The sequence below is a fragment of the Fringilla coelebs genome (assembly GCF_963513975.1).
Source record: "Fringilla coelebs genome assembly, chromosome: 13".
Taxonomy (NCBI): domain Eukaryota; kingdom Metazoa; phylum Chordata; class Aves; order Passeriformes; family Fringillidae; genus Fringilla; species Fringilla coelebs.
This window is the reverse complement of record NC_140039.1, coordinates 14,615,426-14,634,590: the sequence shown is the minus strand read 5'-3', so window position 1 is coordinate 14,634,590 and position 19,165 is coordinate 14,615,426. Positions and strand designations below refer to the sequence as shown.

General features: G+C 37.3%; 1 protein-coding gene across 6 annotated transcripts in view; it reads left to right on the top strand.

Moving 5' to 3' along the window:
- Positions 1-19,165, top strand: part of FHIT (fragile histidine triad diadenosine triphosphatase) — a 516,963-nt gene that overhangs the window by 85,411 nt on the left and 412,387 nt on the right. Inside the window, exon 3 of one of the 6 annotated variants that reach the window (XM_084214238.1) lies at positions 19,013-19,120. The exons of the other annotated variants lie outside the window; for them this stretch is intronic. The gene's annotated coding sequence lies outside the window, so the exon portion shown is untranslated. The remainder of the gene's footprint in view (positions 1-19,012; positions 19,121-19,165) is intronic. 6 annotated transcript variants of the gene reach the window in all.

The following is a 19,165-nucleotide window of genomic DNA, read 5'->3' as shown; positions in this document are numbered from 1 at the left end:
TAGAAATATATGTTTTCATCCATTTGTGCTCCAGAAAGTGGCTTTTGATCCACACCTGCTGCAGAGTACATTTCACTGCACATGAAGGCTCAGCTGGCTTGATGGACAGTCTATTATTTATTATTTTCTCCCTGTGACAGGTTTTTACTGGGGAGCTCCATAATAATTCTGCTGAATTACTGCAGGTTTTTATTAATAATACATAATGTTGAAGAAAATAAATGCTGTATTTGCTTCTGATTTCTTTTTGAGAATAAGATTTGTTTTTTCAATCAGTTAATGCTTCAGAAGATAAATGGTACAAAGAGCTAACTTTAAAGATCATTGCCTACTTCCACAGTCATCAATAAAACAAGAAATTATTTGATGTTCTGAAAATGCATTTTAGCTCAGAAATTAAGAATTTTTTGGACTAAAGAAACCCAAAATCTACCTTTTAAAATCCAGTTAGGCAATGAAGTGTACCAGAGAGTGCACACCTATATTATTATTATACAATAAGTGAAGATTATTTGTGTTGCATGGTTCGTATGAGAAGACATAAAATATTTTACCAGTTATAATAAAGTAATAATCCCTTGCCAAGGTACATACAGTCTTGGAAAAATGCAGCAACTGAAAAAAGTGTGGAGATAATGAGATCCAAATTGGTCTCTGTCTAGAATTATCACTCACTTCTCTGTTTTATCAGGATAAATAAATACAAATGGTCTTTGTGGGGGGACAGGCCTGTCTGCTCTCTGACTAAGGAGATTTTTTCAGAAGAATGAGAACAAGGTAACAGAAGTCATGTTTTATCATTTTCTGTTAACATGCACACACAAAAAAAAAATCCCCAAACTCATATGGCATTGTTTGCAGAAAAAGATAAATTGTTTTAAGAAGAAGAATGCTAAACCCCTAAAAAAGAAGTAGCTGCTGCAAACAAGAACATTTCCTAACAGATGTTTTTAGTAATGAAGCTATCTGCTTACCTGTTGTTTTAGCCATAAGTTGGTAATTATATCCTAATGTGGCTTGTTGAGATTTCCTACCAATAATAAGCTGTCCATAGATGTTGGTTAGTATTTCTTTTCTTTTCTGAAATACTGATCAAGTGTAGCTACCATGTTAAATAGTGTTGTCTTGGCATATATGGATCAAAAGTGATTTTATGAGGAGCACTGGCAGAACACATTTGGTGACAAAGAAATTGGCATTTTTGATGAGACTGGGAAAATTTGGTGACTTGAGCAATTACATGTTGAAAATGTTTCTATCCCAAAGTAACTCCACCAAAATTCCTCCAAAACCCTCCCCCAAGCCCCTCTTGATTGTGGGAGGGCATCCTTGTGATCTCCTTTTTTACTGATGTCCTGAATGGCTGCAACTGTGAAAATCACACACACAAGGGACAGGGATAGATGTCAGGATCCTTCTCTGGTCTGCTTATGCATGTGATTGATTATCCTTGTTATTTGCTATGGTAATACAGTTGTCTGCTCAAAAATTAGATATAATTAGGAAATTGAAGAGATAGATGTAGCAAAGAGCACTGAAAATTAGCTGCTCATGCTTACAAATGTGATGGTGTTTTTGGCTAAGACCAAGAACTAAGATGTCTAACATCAGATTGGTAATTCTGAAAGTTTTCTGGGTTTGAAGATGCACATAAATAGTTTGAAATGGAATTATTGGATTTAATTACAAAACCTGGCAGGCAGTTTCCATATAAGGGCCATCTGGTTTTCCTATTATCATGGGGTGATATGACAAAGAGTAGGACATTGCTTCCTGTTACAGACTTTGTCACCTTCTGGATGGTTGAGAGGAAAAAAAAAATTCTGTTTGTCTTACACTGGTGTAAATACAGACAGAAATACCTATGTGTGTATTTGTTTGTGGACTTGGACCTGTTACCCAGAGAACAAAATGCAAAGGTTGTAGTGTTAAGAAGTGAATAGGAATGAAAGGGAAAGAAATTTTAATTAGTACTAGTATTTAAATATTCTCATTATCTGTTTTTCCTGGCTGAAAAATATAGTTGATGTGTTATGTTCTGGCACACAAGCAGGACAGAGGAAAAAACCACAGAAAGACCCCAAATTTCAAGTGTTTTCTGAATTGGTCAAAAATGTGCTGCACTATGAAGAGTGATAGTACTCTTATAGCATTACTACAGTTTATTCCAATAGAGAATCTGTGCCAGTAATGACAGTGTTTCTGAAAGCTCTGCATTGTCCTCCTCCTGACTTGGGACTGGGGTTCGGGTTAACTGATATTAAAAATCAAAGGATTTTCATACTGGGTAGCAGTGCAGAGGAAAAATACTTCAATTTTCAGCTGTTTTAAATGGCAAGGATTCTGCTTCATGATGTACGCATGCAAAGGTCTCACTGTTGTGCATACAAATACTTGCCTTATACCGTGTGCTAAGGGCATAAAATTAACTATTTTTTTCTGTAAGTGTTTAATTAGTATTTCTATGAAAGTATGAAGGGGTGTTCCAGTGTGATGGGGGAGGTGATACTGCACCAAATGTTGGGTTGAATGGCACTTTGTGTGGGTGTGAAAAATTAGCTGGAGCTTCAAGGGTCCATGTTTTTACCCCTGTTGTTGCTGAATGTTTTTCTTCACCACAGAACACAACAAACATGTCTCTCAGCAGTGCTGCTTTCAAGTAAAACCTCTGTTGCAGCAAGTAGTATTTAATGGGGTGGGACTTATGACTTTATGGAAGTCAATTCCTGCGAGGTGAATTTATGTACAAACCTGGGAGGATCAGGGAGATTGATAATGATATATTCACAGGGTAGCTGTCAGGAAGAACAGGACTGCAGTACCAGGGATAAATGAGGATCTTGACTCAGCAACATAATACTTCACAGAGTGACAGTGAAAATAAGATGACAGAAAAGATTTATATTGCTCAAAAGAAATACTAGCCTTGGGCTAAAGGACCAAAGTGATTAACAAAAAGTGATGCAACTGGCATTCCATGTGTAAGTTTTGACAGGATTCAGTGATCACACCTTGGAAAACCTGTGAATTCACATGTGAGGAGAGGCTTTGATGGCTCTCTTAGTTCTGAAATATTCTTCAACAGGATGCAAACATAAAAAGGATCAAGGTGCATGTGCAATGGTACCCCCAATGTCAGGAGTTGAGGAAGGGCTGCATTAACCTCTGAGTGCCACAGGGACAGCCCTGTCTGTGAGTGAGTGGGTGCATGCAGGATGGGCTGATTTACTGCCCAGCAAAGGGATAACAGGACTGGCCTTCATAAAGGATGTTCCAGTTCAGCGGGTTTAATGTGCTGTGTTAGTGTGCCTGTGTTTTATGAGAGTTACACGTGTTACAAGGAGAATGGGGGCCCTTTCTGTAAAGACAGAAGATGCTCATTATTCCCTACTGTGATTTCCATGCCTGGAGTTGCACTATGTTACAGTGATGAGGTATTAATAAAACAGGAAATTAATTTTCCTGTTGGAGGGAAGGGGCAATCCCATCCTGTCACATCCCATGGGTGTGCAGTGGCCTGGTGTCTCAGCAGGAATGTCAGCTGCTCAGGGATGGGCTCAGTGCTCTCTTTGGTCCTCTAGTAAATGGGGTATTGCTCTGTGCTCCCTGTGAACTTGTGAAATACAGGGCTCAGGCCTCTGTGAAATGTTCTGTCTGACTTCTGCTGTGCCTCAGAGGAGCAGCAGCATTGCAGTAAATAACTGTGTCAAAGATAAGGTTTAGCTGAATCCAGGGAGGGGAGTTGAACAGTGCCATGGGATAACTGAGCCTGAACTGTGACAGGGAGGAGGAGCACATCAGTGTGGGGGTAAGGAGTAGAAGGACAAGTGTGTTTCAAGTAGTTTTACCTTTCACAGAAGATACTCTGAAGTGGTGCTCAGGATGCATACATCAGAAAATCCATGCAAAGTGAGATTTGCCTCTAAGCTTCTATTGCACTGGAATTTCTCTCCTTTTTAATTATATTTTCAGGATACTTTGATTGATATGGAGAACAGCTTAGATTTTTCCATGGAATTTTCCAAGAATGGCTGTTATGCCTTTTAAGGACAGAACTCCACTGTTTTCTAAACCAGTTTTAATAGAAGTAAATGAATGAAACCTTATCAGTATTGCCTGAAGAGATCTCTTGCAGAGGACAAGTCTCCTGAGATAGTGATGCTCTTTCAAATCTTTTCTAACCCAAACCATTCTATGATTCTGTGACATTTGCATCTCCAGTATCAGTTTTGTTTGCATATCAGGCAGATGGAAAGGAGGAATGGAGTTGACCCGTGGCTTCTTGAGTCCTATAGAAAAAAATTATATTTCTGAGCTGAGATAATCAAAAAACATGACAACAGGCTGTGACTATGAAATATTGTTGTGAGAATTGTTTCATGCTTTGAGTGTACCTGTCCCACTTTTGTTTCCTTTTAGAGTATTTAGGTTGAAAATATTCCTGCTAGGATTTTTTTCCTGCGGCTTAACAGCTTCCAGAGTTTTCCATACTGACTTTGCTTAATCCAGTTCTTAATTTCTTTAGCACATTTATCTTTCTGTTCAAAAGGAATCACAGATCCCAGGCAGGACTTCTAGCAGTCCTTTACCGACTCTTTGTTAGATGCTGATTGATGTTCTCATATTTCTGGCCCTTGCTGCACACAAATATTCAGCAAAGAACCCATGAACGTTTATATTTCTAATTTACAAGAAACAGTCTGAGAACCTTTATATCTTGCATTTCTTTTTCCATTTGAATTTTGATACTAGAACACCTGTATTCGGTTTTTTGTTTTATGAACTTCAATTTAGAGCCTCTTTTATTGTTCTTCACAAACTTTCTTTCCATGACAAGTGGACCTGATTTTCAGGATGTTTAATTTTTTTGCCTCTTGATATAATAGATAATCCAAATACCATGCAATACTAGGAGAACATTTTTAGCCTTCTGCAAATAGCATTTTCTTGTGTGAATTCTGAAAAGCAAATTGTTTTCCTTGTCCAATTTGTTTTGTGTAATATGCAGTTAAACCAAAGGTTAAGGGTCACTTGTTCTTCCTATCTGCAGACTATTTTATAGTTTTGATAGAGTAGCTAGTTTTGGGCTAATTCTCTATATGTGTAGAGCCTTATCCAGGAGGCATATTGTGTCTGATATTTAAATTTATTTTTTCTTCTGGAAATGAAACAAAATGGAATATTTACTTGTTTATACCTCCAGTTGATTATTTCAATATCTTTGTGCTGCAGCATCTCTTTGTCATACTTGTAAGTGGTATGCTGGTTTTGCTGGAGAGTAGAACCTTATCTAATACAAATAACTTGATCCTATTTCAATCTCAGCCCAAAGGTGTTTAATGTTACCAGGCTGTACATTCAGCATTACATCTTGTTAGGAGATCTGGAGTATGTTACAAGTGTTAAAGTTGTGCTCTGGCTGAGGAATGGTTTAGTCTTGGATTTGGATTAAAGGCAACTGTTGCTATCACAGAGTGAATAAACCTGTTTGGGATTGAGACAAATACCTGTGTTCCAGCCCCTTTTTCTTTTAGGGTGACCAGAAGTCTGGCTCTCAAGGTCAGGGAGTGGATTTCTATTCTGATTTTTGTGTTTTGCTGTTAATTTTTGTGTGTGTGTGTGTTGTTCACATCTTTCAGTATCAGTTTGTTTTAATAATAAATGTGTAATTTCTTCATTACCTTAATGTTTTCTCATCCCTCTTGATATGATGGAAAAAAGGAACCTTCTTTTCTGGTTACACATATTTCCTGAAAAATTAACTTAAAACCCTTTTCCCCCCCACCTTAAGTAGTAAAGCAGATATCTCTTCATTTGAGTTATTTCTCAGTTTTCTTTATCTGAATGCAGAAATATATTTGTTTCCAAATTAAGTTAGAATTACTTAATCAGAAAAATTACTTTTATGCTTGAACACACATAATTTACTATCATTGCTTTATTATTAATAGTTACAACAAAGCCATAGAGGTCAGTATGCCAGTGGCATGGATGTTATAGAGTCTGATGTCTTTAGTAACGTTAAAGGTAATTAAACCCATCTTTTCTGTGCTAATGGAAGGTGCAGTTGATCTCACATGCCTTCAAGGTTGGCTGGCACCAAGTGCTGCACATTGCTCCTGCCTGCTGCTGCTCCAGCTTCGCCTGAGGGATTGTTCAGTTCCTTCCTCTGCCTGGCTGAGTGCTGGGGGGCTCAGAGAAGGCACTGCAATGTCCACAGGAACTGAATTGTACTGATAATCCAGATGTTTTGAGCAAGGAACAAAGTTTCAGCAGGTTTGGTCGTCACCTCAGAGTGTTACTCCTGTCATGGATTGTCTCTTGCTGTTTGTGTCTGTGCTGGAGCTCAGAGTGGATGTGTACAGGGACTGTCTGCAGGGCCACTGAGGTTTCCCCAAGCAGAGAAGGTCATACCTTTGCCTATTTTCAGGGCAAAAATAGGGAAAGGTTACAACACTAGGTATTTTAATCTGTCTACAGATATTATTACTGTTTTGCTTTTTGTGTAGGTTAATATATCACTGAGGACTTAATACAGATAACATTTTGTATTCTGTTGTAAATAATGGGTTATGAATAATGAGAAGTAGCATAGACTGTAAATAAATAAATGGCACTTTTGGTGAAATATCCTTCTATAGAGTTTCCCTTTGGAAAATTTCTTAGTCTCCCTAAAAATGGCTCTTCTCACATCCTGTTCTGTGGAAAATCTGTTGGTATTAACTCCTGTGAACTGGTAGAACCCAGTTTAAATCTTAATAAACCAGTTTAAATCTTTAGTGTGTGAACTAACAATTGCATATTCTAACATCCCACTGATTGACTTTCTGAGGAGCCAGCCTGATTGCATTGTGATTCTATGAAGGTCAGGACCTTGGTTTAGAAGGATCACAGAACCTGCTGTTCTTTCCAAATGGTGAACAAGAATAAACCCACTAGATCAAGCAAATACTTGACATTTTTCTTCCTGAGCTAGAGGACTCTTATCAAAAAACACATCTGCCTTCATACAGTCTGAAGCATAGGAAGGCTCTCTTCATATTGATTATGGGTTTTCTCTCTCTTGTTACTGATTGCAGAATTTGTTTCTTGAGGAAAAGAAAATCATAAACTTCCCACGTTATTTACTGCCTGAACATCTAGACTTCTCAGAATTTTCCCTTCCAGGGGATTCTTCAGAGCACTTTTGGAAATAAATAGCTAATCACTTTGGTAGTCTTCATGCAGTAAGTGTGATGTAAATAATGGCCCAGGTTTTATTGACTTCAAAAGAACAACAACAGCAAAAGGGAAATTCAACAATGTCCTCACTTTGCAAATATGATTTTTAAACAAAATTATTTCGAAGGCCTTTGATTTATTTTTTTGGAAATCAGTGAACTTTGGATCAAACAGAAAATTATTTTTCCTTCATCTCTTCTTACCTCCTGTCTAACAAACCTGTTTCTATCCCCATTCCTGATGATTTTTATGTGACTTTATGTGTATATCTATATATATATTCCACCCTATTTAAGCAAAGACCAGAGCCTCTCAAAATGCTGCCTAGGAAAATTTTATCAACATCAGGACAATATTAAGAGGAAGAATCAAGCAATTAATTTATTTCAAGGTAAGATCAGCATATCTGACGAGATATTATATTACTATGTGTAGCAAAATTTCAAAGTTAATTTAGACTATATGAAGTAAAGTCATCCTTTTTCAAATGCATGAGATGAGATGATTAAATTCAAGATTCCAGTGTAAATTAGCTTCTAAACATAGAAGTTTGCAGCTTGAATTGAATCAAGGAGTGTTAACTATTTGCTGATGGCTTTCCTCAATTCATTTCTGGAAATGATGTCTCACTGGGCTTGTCCAATTCTCAGTATATAATGGATTAATGGCTTGGAACTTTATCTATAATTCCTTGGTTTTATGTTTAAACACTTCATAAACTCTTGATATCCTTTTTTCCCTCTTGAGTTCATTAAGAAAATACCATAAAGGAAAGCTAGCCCTTTCTATTCTTTGTATTTAATTATTTAGAAAATGCATGGTGATATCGATATTCTAAACCACTGTAATGTAATAATTTAAGGACTTTGGGAAAAGTAAAAAACAAAGCTCAGTTTTTTGTTGAGTCTTCTCTGTTAAGAAGAGCTGTAATGAGCAAATTCATCAAATGCCTGATGGGTAGAGTGGTTACTTTTATAAAGCTTAGAAAGCCAATATGCCTTTTCTGCTCAGATTTTGCAAACTGGGATATGGTGACCATGCATAAGGCAGCAGCTTGAATACAAAGCACTGGTTTTATTCTCTGCTCGTTTCATTAACTCTTTTAACACAAACTCTAATTCTAAAATGCATAATCTGCATTCCCATGCAAAGGTTTAATCATTGAGTATAAAGAAACATTTTGAAGCATTTTTGATGCTTCATATTTTCATGTTCCTTTCATTACTATTTCTTACCTCTTCGCTTAAAGGAAACAAAGTCAACACAAACAACAACCAAAAAACCCCAACAACCTCCCCTTGCAAAATAGCACACTCCCCAAAACCCCCAAAACAGTAAAAAACCCAACACCCACAGGGAGCTTTGTCCAATATATATAATATATATACACCATGATGTTTCCAACATCAACAAGCCCTGCAACTGTGCAAGCAGTTCTCCTTTGAATGTTCAGCTCTTGGTGCCCAAGTACAGCTGATTCAAGCCAAGGAGGCAAAGGGCAAAGTGTGGTTTCTCAACATTTCCAGAAGCATAAACTCTTGCAATGCAATATTTTTTGGCTTGGTAATGCCAACTATGAGCTATTCAGTGGCTTCTCTCATCTTAGTTTTCAATTCTGGGATTTATACTTCAGCAAAAGACCCATATTATTAACAAATTGAGAGAAAGGAATCGAGATGGGTTTGTTTTTTTGGTTCCAAATGTATTTAGCCAAATTCTCTGTACAGAGATATCTGCATTTCACCAAATAATTTTTGCTCTTTGCTAAAAAGCAGTATAGCTTCTTTTTTTGTGCTTCTTGAGATTCTGAACTGCTGGGAAGCAATGTGAATAATTGATACCTTTTATTACTCATTGCTCATTGCTTTTGCATAAAGAACAAAAAATGTCCTTTATAGTTTGCTCTCCTGTGTACTAAACTGGCTTTAGGCATGGAGAAATTAGCAGCTATAGAGACTACTATTTCTGAAGAGGTTTTCCGTTTTGTGACTAGCTTGATGGACTTGCACTTTTAATTAACAAATCAACAAGCTCTAATGTGGTAGCAGTAGAGCTTAGGTCAAACATAATCAGCCAAACTCGTTCTAATGAGTGAAATTACTCTAGGGATTAATCTGACGATGCAAAATGAAAGGGCGAGGAAAAGAGCTGCTATTCCACTTCCTTGGATGATATTTTCCCTTCCAAAATGTTTCCCTTCCAAAATATTTTAGTAACGCTTAGATTTTGGATGTTACACCCTCCCATGCTGGGAGCTAGTCAATATTTGAGGTTTATGTGCTGCTCATATTTGTTGTCAAATGAAGTATAAAATAGGACATTGCAATTCTGTTAAAATGTATTAACACTAATTCTGGGTCTAGCTAAATTCATCTGAAAAGAACAAGGAATTTATTTTACAGGTCAACTTGAGATGTTCTCAGTGGTGTGTACTAGAAGGCAGTTTAGAGAAGGTTTTGCAGGCTGCTGTCATGGAATTTTTCATACATTTTAACTTTCCTTTGGCACAAAGATACTCTAATGCTAGTAGGCTTTGTATTTTCATGTAAATTATAGGATAAATGTGAAGCTCTGTAGCCTTGCAAGGAGGATAAGGAACAGGATGTCATATCTAAATTCTGTCTCCAGCTTTTTCACTGTTAAGACATTTGCCATGTTACTTATCCTTTTGTGCCTTGTTCAATAAAAAAGGGATAATGATGCTAGCTTAATATTGTAAAGTGTTTTCAGGATGAGAACTTGCAGTGTGGCAGCATTGCTTTCACAGTGTGTTACTGGTGAACTTCAGTTCTAAAAACCACTTTGATCCTTTGGGAGAGAACATTCTCAAGTCTGTCCCCTGCATGTAAGATTTGGGGAATGATGGTGCTTTGGGTGTTTTAATGAGAACCCTATTTAAAAACTGCTGCTATCACAAGAACAGAGGGTGATCTCTCACTATATTGCAGTGAATTTGTGACAGTTCTGAGGTTTTTTTGTGGTTGTTTTGAGTTTTTAATTGTTGTTTTTTGGTTCTTTTGTTTTTTTTTTTGTTTGTTTGTTTCTTTGTTTGGTTTGGGTTTTTTTGTGTGTGTTTGGGGTTTTTTTGGGCTTTTTTTGTACTTGTGTTTAGTGCCCACAGAAAAACTGTATTGGACTCAATTAAAAGAATAGAAAGAGGAATTCAGGAATAAACCATTTTGCAGTACAGTTCAGTCTTGTTTTTCCCCCACTTTGTCTTTGTAGAATGATGAAATAAAGCACAAATACTTAGCTGTGATGCTTTAGAAATAAGACACATGCACAAAAAGGAAAATGAACAAACTCAATACAGTATAAACACAATGTTTTCCTTATCACAAAATGAACTTTTTTACTGTCATATACTTTCCCAGTTCATTCTTGTCATGGGAATACAATGCTGTTATCGACACAGCATTCCCTAGCCTGCTTTCCAGAACATCTCAAGTTCATTATTCTCTGTTAAGATATTTAGGAGCTAAATTGAGCAATGCCATTTCATTACAAAATATAATGGTTGGAAAGAGGACAAATGGTTGTATCCTGAATCTTGTTTATCAGTTAATTCTTTATTATAGTACAGCAGCAATTGCATATGCAAAATGGAATTCTAATTACATTCTGCATAGCAGTGTAGTAGTTTTATCAATGCTATTTAGTTGCATAATGCACAGAGCACAAACTATGGTACAGCAATATAAATAATTGGTTTAATTTGCTATTAATGAATCTACAAAATGAAATTATATTAGTATTTTCAGAACAAGTGGTTAATTACAAACAGCTTTTGCATATTACCCTCTGTTGCTGTTGGATGTAGTTTTTGACATTGGTTATAATTATTTTGTGGAGAATTTCTCATAGTGGGACGTGCCAGGAGGTTTGTGCCAAGCTGTCTAAATTTTGGCCCAGACATCTCCCTTTAGGCTCCTGCACTAAGCTGATAATGAAGGTATTCTGAGGGTTTGAGTGGGTTTGGTAATGGGCAAAGAGAAGAAAGTGGAAGAGACATGATGGGATGTTGCTTTTTCTCAGGCACCACAGGCATGGTTTCATCTACCTTCTAGCTATAAAACACATTAGGTCTGAAAATGTGATTTATCAAAGATCACTCATGCTTTGTCTTTTTTGCAAAGAATTTTGCTGTCAGAAGGTCACGGTGTTTCTGACTGCAGCAGTTCAGCAGTTTACTCATGTTGGCTCTGTTTCATGGCTGCTCTTGCAGGAGGAGCAAAATGGAAGTGGACCCTGAAAACCCAGTCAGCTGGCATGAGGTGTAATTACCCAGTCACTGTGTGGTTTTTAGGAAAAGAAGCTAGGGGCTAGTTTAATACACCTGAAAGACTGGCCCCAGAAAGCTCCCTCTTTCTGTTCAATCAATATCTTATTACAAAATAAACCATGATAGAGAGGTGAGAATTATGCATTCGTAGCCGAGGCTTTGTTCTGCAAAGGTTGCTGGAATCAGATAATCAATATAATTGTTATTGCCAGATGTTATCTTGTTAGGGGAAAGTAGCACTGATTACATCTCCTTTGTGGACAAGGTAATACTTTTTGCTAACTGTGGGGAAAAATTATTAAGTTTTTAAGGCTGAAGTTCAGTTATGTTGACTGTCATTTGAAAATAAGTGTTTGAATGTGTTTTTGTCTGCCTTTGAGCAGACATTCCTTTCATTGTAATCTCAAAACTCCTATTGTAGTCCTGTTTTTGTTAAACTTGCTGGCATTCTGTGTTGATCATCATCTTCAGTAAACTCAAGTAAGGCTGAAAGAGCAACAAGCACGTTTCCTTTTCATTTTTTAGCTCTAAGTGGTTCAGTATCTTAATTTTTTAAAACTACATTGTGTTGACAAGAAGCTTCTAATCTAAATAACTGTTTGCTCAAAGGAGCTGAGCACCTAAATTATCCAGCTGCTTGCACATCTGTCTCTTCATTGATATCTGAACATGAGCTGCCTGAAGGTAGATGGTGCATCTCTGGGCTACCTGCATTTCTCCCTCCCCTGTTGTCTCTGGACTGAACAGTGGGATCCTGTTAAGTTTTCAGTCTCCACCTCTCCTGGCCTTCAATAGGTGTAGTTTGTTTCTGTGCTGTGGCTGCTTCTAGGGATAAAGGAGTTTTAGTATTTACCACAGTTGTTTGAGGTATTTATCTCAGCAGGTCTCTTTTGATAGCTAAGAAAAAAGGGTATAGAAAAAACAACATAACCTGTTAGTGGAACTAAGAGAACAATTCAGTGTGCATCAGCTTCCACTCAAGGGACGAGCCCAACTTGCCTTGGGTACTGTTTCCTGTTCTTCAACTATTTGAAAATGCCATCACTTCTTTTCTGGTCTAAGGCTGTTCCTTTCCTTTGTTTTCTACCAAGTGATGTTTTTGGTTGGTGATTTCAAAAATAATCCAACAGTTTTCTGAAATGTTATACTTTCAACTGCTGCAGGCTATTAGCTAGCTGCTCTATAAATGTTTTGTTTAGAGTGTGTCCTGCCCATGCCCAGGATGCCTCACATCTTCCATCAAGAGGAATATGCAGCAGCACTGGTATGAGCCCATGGTCTTAATGGTTCTTTCCTCAGCAACACTCATCAGTTTGCTTCTGACACTGGCCCGCTCCCAATGGAGTCAGCAAGGCATGACATCAGACATTTTAATTCTTTGTCTGTATTACTTGCTCCTTGATCACTCTATGTTTTTCATCTTTGAGAAGAGTTGCAGTAGCCTGGGGATTTCAGTTTTTTCACATGAGAAGTATGTGTTTGAGGGGGAGGTGAATAAGATGCTGAAACCTCTGCCCCCACTTTTCTCTTGATTCTTACAGACTCTACCATGTAATTGTGCTGAAGTTGTGCTTCACTTGATTCAGGATTTTATTCACTTAACTGAAATTTCTTTGGTTTTCCACCCTGCTTTTTCTACTCTAATAAGCAGAATGAGGATTGTTGCTGTTGAAACATGTACACTTTCTGTTAAGCCACGTGAACCTGCAAATCTTTTTGCTAAGATTTGAAAAGTCAGACTTTAGGGGAATCACAGAAAGGGTACTGACTGGTCAACAGCAAGTTTATTCAATTCACTGTCACAGTTAGGCTTATTAGGCTTCATGTCTGCTTCTCTGGAAACAGAACTGCAATTTCTTTTTATCTGCTGTGGTTGCAGACTCACGTAGTACATGCATTAACCAGGGCAAATGGTCTGTAGTTAGTTTAGGAATTTAATCTAAAACAAAACTGGAGATTTACCCTTCTTCCTGGTTTATCAGTCTTGTTTCCTGCTGTGTTCACTGTTCTTGGCTTCCCTTCCCAGCTGGGACACTGCTGCTGCCCTGGGAAGGTTGGATGAAAGTTGAGCCAGTTTGTGTTGCACCACTGCCTGCAGTAAGTGCTCATGGGCTTTCCTGCTCCAGGTCCCTGGGAATTCCCTGGCATTCATATCCATGCCTCTGTTTGATGGATAGGCTCTTGCTTCCAGAACAATTTCTCCAGCTAGGATCTTGCCTTTTTTTTTTTTTTTATTTTATTTTTTTTTTTTGTTTGTTTGTTTTTGTTTTCCTAGATCACTACTTCTGAGACTACTGCTTCTCTTTGGGAACATCAAGTTGTCTGTTTTTCCTAAGCTAAACAGTCTATGTGCAAAAGCATAACATGTCTTCATCCTCCAGGGTGGCTGTACTCATGTCACAGGTCAATCCCCTGCTGCCTGGTGGCATTCTCAGTGTAATTCTGAGTGTTATTTCCACATGACGAGGTTCTGTAGTCAAATTGGTAAAATCAGATCTTTCCCAAAGCAAGTTTGATTTTTCTCTTATTTTATTATTTTATTGTTGGTATTTTTACTTCCTGAAGAGCAGGTTTCATTATGTTGCATCATTTTCATAATTTCCAAGCAGATTGTAGTGGAGGGTAAAATTTTCACCTGCACTTTGATGAATGAATGATAAAATATCTACACAGCCCCACTGTTTGAAGAGGGCCTGTGTCACTGTGTGGCAGGAGGTTTGTTCTTTTAGCTGAAGCATTAACTGCTTAGGCCTGGGTCCTTGTACAATATTGATTTTTAACTTTGCAAAAAAGAGATCAGTGTTTGTATTTAAGAAAAAAGAATTGGGAAGTGCTGCATCAGAGCAGTAGAACCAGAGGAGAAAGATTAATATTAGCTGCATCTGACTACTTGTTATTCTATCTCAGCATTTCATTAACATTGTAAGATTGTTTTGCACTTGGTTTCCCAGGGAATATGAAGCTTAATGTTGAAAGACATCTAGTCTGGCAGTTCTGCCCTCTGGAGGGCTTAGAAAGGGCTTTTCAGAGGACCTACCCCTTTCAGGGCCTCTGTTGTTGGTCCTGTGCTAATTACTCATACAAAACTTGCTTTTCCTTCAGCAGACATCAAAGGAAATTTTGCTAATTTATTTTTTGAGGATTTGTCCTGGAAATAGAGATGACCACTTAGAAAGTAAGAGCTTTTTGAATTTCATCAAAGCAATCCTGCATTAAGGCCATCCTGAAAAATGAGTCTTTCAATTAGAAATATGAAATGGACATACCAGAAATTATCAATATTAAACATTTATTAACTGAAGTCTTCCAATATTGAAATAGTCTGATATTTCTTTTTGGGCTGCTCAGTAGATATGTGAGATGTAACTTCAATTCCAGATAATAGATTTGACATTATAATGTGGCTAATAGTAACTACTGAAAGTGTATGTTCTGGAATTCTTTAAAATCTTTTAGCTTGCACTTTGTTTTCCAAAGTATTACAGGTTAAAATGCAGCATCCATAAAGTTCTCTAAAAATGCTGTAGAGTATTCTATTGCATTTTTTAAAAATAAATCTCAAAATATGAAGAATTTGTGAAATACAGACAGGTTAATATTCTTGTTCTAATATTCCTAATTGCTGATATTGTTGATGTTTGTGTCCTCACTCCTTATGCTGAGTCCATAATTTATCTTTGCATTAGTGCAACTTTTGCACTTCACTGTGAGTACAGTGGCCAGGCTTTTTGTGTTGCCAAAGCCTGCTAACATTGGTAGCACTTTTATATTCCTGAAGACAAGGAATTGGATGATGGTAATCCAGTTCAGTTGGGGGCTGAGCAGAATCATAACTCTGAACTACTTTAGAAGCAAAAGCATTTTCTGAAATCTGAGTGTCTCTTTTCTAAGGTGTACAAAATTTAATTCACAATGTACTATAACAACTGGGTTCTTAACTCATTATCTCAGAAAAATGAGGGAAGTTAAAGAAATCCATTTTCTTTGGCAACATATGTAGCCCAATTTGAAAAATACTAACAAGGATCCTCAACTTGAATGATTTTATTTGTTTGGAAAAACAAATTTGTATCTGAATACTTTGAAAGTATAGCAAGGACTTCCTGCTGTGCATTTATTTGCTACTTGGTGGTAGTGAGTATTGAACCAACACTGTGTAACCTTTGTCTTCCTTTCACCTGTTACTATAGATAAGGTGGTGGTATTTTTAGTTTTCTTCTCAAACAATAATCAAGGTAGAGAGCTTCCTGGGTCAGGAGTTTATAACAGAAATTCTTCGTCATGTATGTGAATTCTGAATCCTTTAAAGAATCTCAAGTGTGAGAATGGATTGTTGCTAAGGAGTCACTGCAGTCCCTCTCTTGGGAACCACATTGGCTCCCTCAGTGGAAATAATGACAGCTCATCTTGAACCTCAGTCCATAGGCAGAGGAGTGAGGACTTGTGCTTTGTGACAGCCTGGGGTCTGCTTGTAGCTCCTTATTCCCAGCAGTTAAATTTCATTAAAAGACAAGCAAATTATACTGGAGAGCTTGCTAAAATTACTGTCCAGTATAAGCAGTTTCACTTGAAAATGTTTATATACAAGAGTGAGCTGTGTTTACTGTGTAAGTAATGGCAATTTTAAAATAAATTGGCTAGTTGTGTTTTTGATTATTGTTGCTTGCACTAGGCAACATAAAGCAATTTGTGTTTCAGGTGCTGTATTATAAAGTACATACTTTCAGGTAGTATTTTATGATAGTCATCAATTGACCATGACCCTACAAGTTGATAAAATAAAAATCTTTCAGTTTGAAAAGCAGTAACTTTTTCAGCTCAAGAAGTTTGGTTTGAATGTCTGAGCAGGTACCGACTTTAAAGCACTTGACAATGACTAAAGAATTCAAATTTGGCATGCTATTTCTAATTACTGATACGTGAAAACACACAGCAAGGGGAGCAAACTGGAAGAATGGGAAGTTTGTGCAGAATTGCAGGAGCTTGTTGCAGGTTGATGGAGGTTGGTAGTGGGGCAGTCTCCTGGCTGGAGTTCTGAAATGTGTGATCCAGCATTAAGAGACTGGGAATGGGGAGTGGTTTGAATGCAGGGAGCTCTGCTTTGAAACAGGAGATGAGCCCATGGGGAGCTCTTTGGGTAAAGATCATTAAGTAAAATGATCATCAGGAAAAATCTTTCTCCCTTACAATGTTCTAGTTTGAATACTAAGGACTGGAAATACTTGGCATCAGTTTCCTAAGAACCTTTTGTCTCAGCCTCTTTGAGACTGGCAAACTTTAAGGGGAGTATATAAATATATTATGAAGTATTTGCATATAATATTGAGCAACCTGCATACTAAAATTTAGAAAACTAATGTAAGGTATTCCTTCCTTGTTATTGCTAAAGAAAGGGCAAGAAAGGGTAAAATCATCGAGATGGTTAAAAGATTCCATTCTAAGAAGGAGAGATGAGAAAAAGTAGGTTTTTGTGGTCTGTGTTTTTGTAGTCAAAGATCAGTGGTGCCAGGAGGATCATAAAGTGACAAATGTGCAGTGGTATTACTGAGAAGTCCTCTTGTCCTTTGTGAGCAAAGGACACAATTTCCACAGAGACATTTTTCCTATTTTGAGGCATCCAGAGGCTAATTGGAATCAAAAATAAGTTTTACCTCATGATGAAAGATCACAGGGTTGATAAGGTCTACCACAGTTTTCTAGGCATGGAATAAGCTGGGTTTGATTGCTTAATACTTTCACTTTTTGGCCAGACTTAAAAAAGAAAATTAAAAATTCTAAGACTAAACCTCCTACCGTTCTGTGAGTTTTCTGAAATGTTCAGTATCCAGTAATTGTCATTAATGTTTATACAGGTCTCTTTCAAAAAAAAACCACATGAAGATGGTCTGTACTCTGGAATGCAACAAGCTGGAAATAAAATAGATTTTTAGCATGTTCCTTAGTAATGAGACACACTTGCTTTATCAAAATAAACAAAGCAGAAGAATAGAGGCTTGTCTAGTCTTTAAAAGAAATCATAGGCCTGCCTGATAATGAAGAACTGTTCAAGAGCAATTCATCCTTGGGAAATGATTACCTCTGTCATCCAGCCAAGGTCAGTGACACATTCAGTTAACAGCTACATCAAAGGCAGAAGCATAAATTAAAAGAATTCCATAACTCCAAGTCAATTTGAGCATAAAATCTAAAATACCCTGCAGTTTGTAGGGTCTCCCTTAGCCTTTTCAGTTTTGGCATTAACTTTTGTTGTATTGTCTGTGCTCTTTTTTATTGTTAATAATTCTTTACCAAATTGCTTCCAGAAGAGCCCAGGAAAATCAAATCTTGGTTGTGCTCTGGTACTGCCAGGATGCTGCAGACAGTAGACAATTCTCTAGGTGCACACAGTCAGTATGTTGGTGAGCCTGGAAGTAATCCTAGTAAAATGAATTTGATTACTAATAGTTGTCACTAAGTAAAAGAGGAAATTTCTGTCCTCAAAAGCAGAACATTTCCAGTGCTGGGGGCATGGGAGCATGCACATGCCCTGGCACTCAGACTCCACAAGTAGTGCTGTCACAGCCAATATTTATATATGCATGAGGGTGGTTATTTTATTTGTGTCAAACACAGACATTTTAAAAGTTAAAATATAATTTTGAAGGATTTAAATTATGCTGTCTCATTTTGTGCCCTACTGCCCCAACAGTCAACCAGAATCCCTTATCACTTCTTTTCCTGCAGCTTGATTTAAAGGTTATAAATAATTCTCCTCAATAGGTTTTGCTTTGGAGTCCAACTTTTGAACTTTAATATACACCACTATACTATATTGTTACATTGGCAAACAGTTGACTGAGACTAGGTAATAAGATTATAAAGCTGTTTGCTCTTCCCTACTTTAATAAAAAAAAGAAAAACAACAACAGAAAATGTGACTTAAATAGGCCTGAATGGTGTTAGGGCAAGATGATTCTGTTACCACATGAGAAACCTTGTTTGGTGTCTCATGGGAGTATTGGGGATGCTCTGTAGCCTTTGAAGGAAAATAAGCTGTAGCGTTGTCTAAAGTTTTGTGTTCCCTTCCACTTCTTTCTGTGAATCCCCCAGTCTGTCTCTTGCAGACATGGTCTGAGGCAGAGATCACGTTGTTTTTTCTGTCTGGATGCCATGCAGTGAGTCTGGATACTTGTTTGAGAACTTAATGGAATCAGAGTTAATTGCACAATACTGTCAGGGGCTTCTTCCTAGGTAGAGACCCTTCCATTTTATGTAGCATGACTAGTGGGGAGTAAGGTTTTAGGTTTATTTCCTCTTTGCTTTGACTTTAGAAAGAGCTGGTTTTAGAAGTTTCCTCCACTTTATGAAGAAGGTTTTATTTATTTTTTAAATTACAATGGCTGTGATGCAGGAACAGGAAGGAAATGTAGCTGTGTTAATCAAAGCTGTCAGCTCTTGTTACTGGAGCACTCTTTGTATCAATTTTTAAAGTGTTTAATAAAACATGGGGACTGTTTCTCCTCTTTCTAGTCTGTTGTCATCTGACTACACTGAAGTCAAAGGAAGGTACTTTTCATGTGCAGTGCTGTAATGAGAAGAGAATGATAGATTCTTTGCTGCTGAAGATTTCAGCATCTGGTAAGCAGTTTCTTTTTCTAGGTTGGAAAAGAAAGCGGCAGTAGG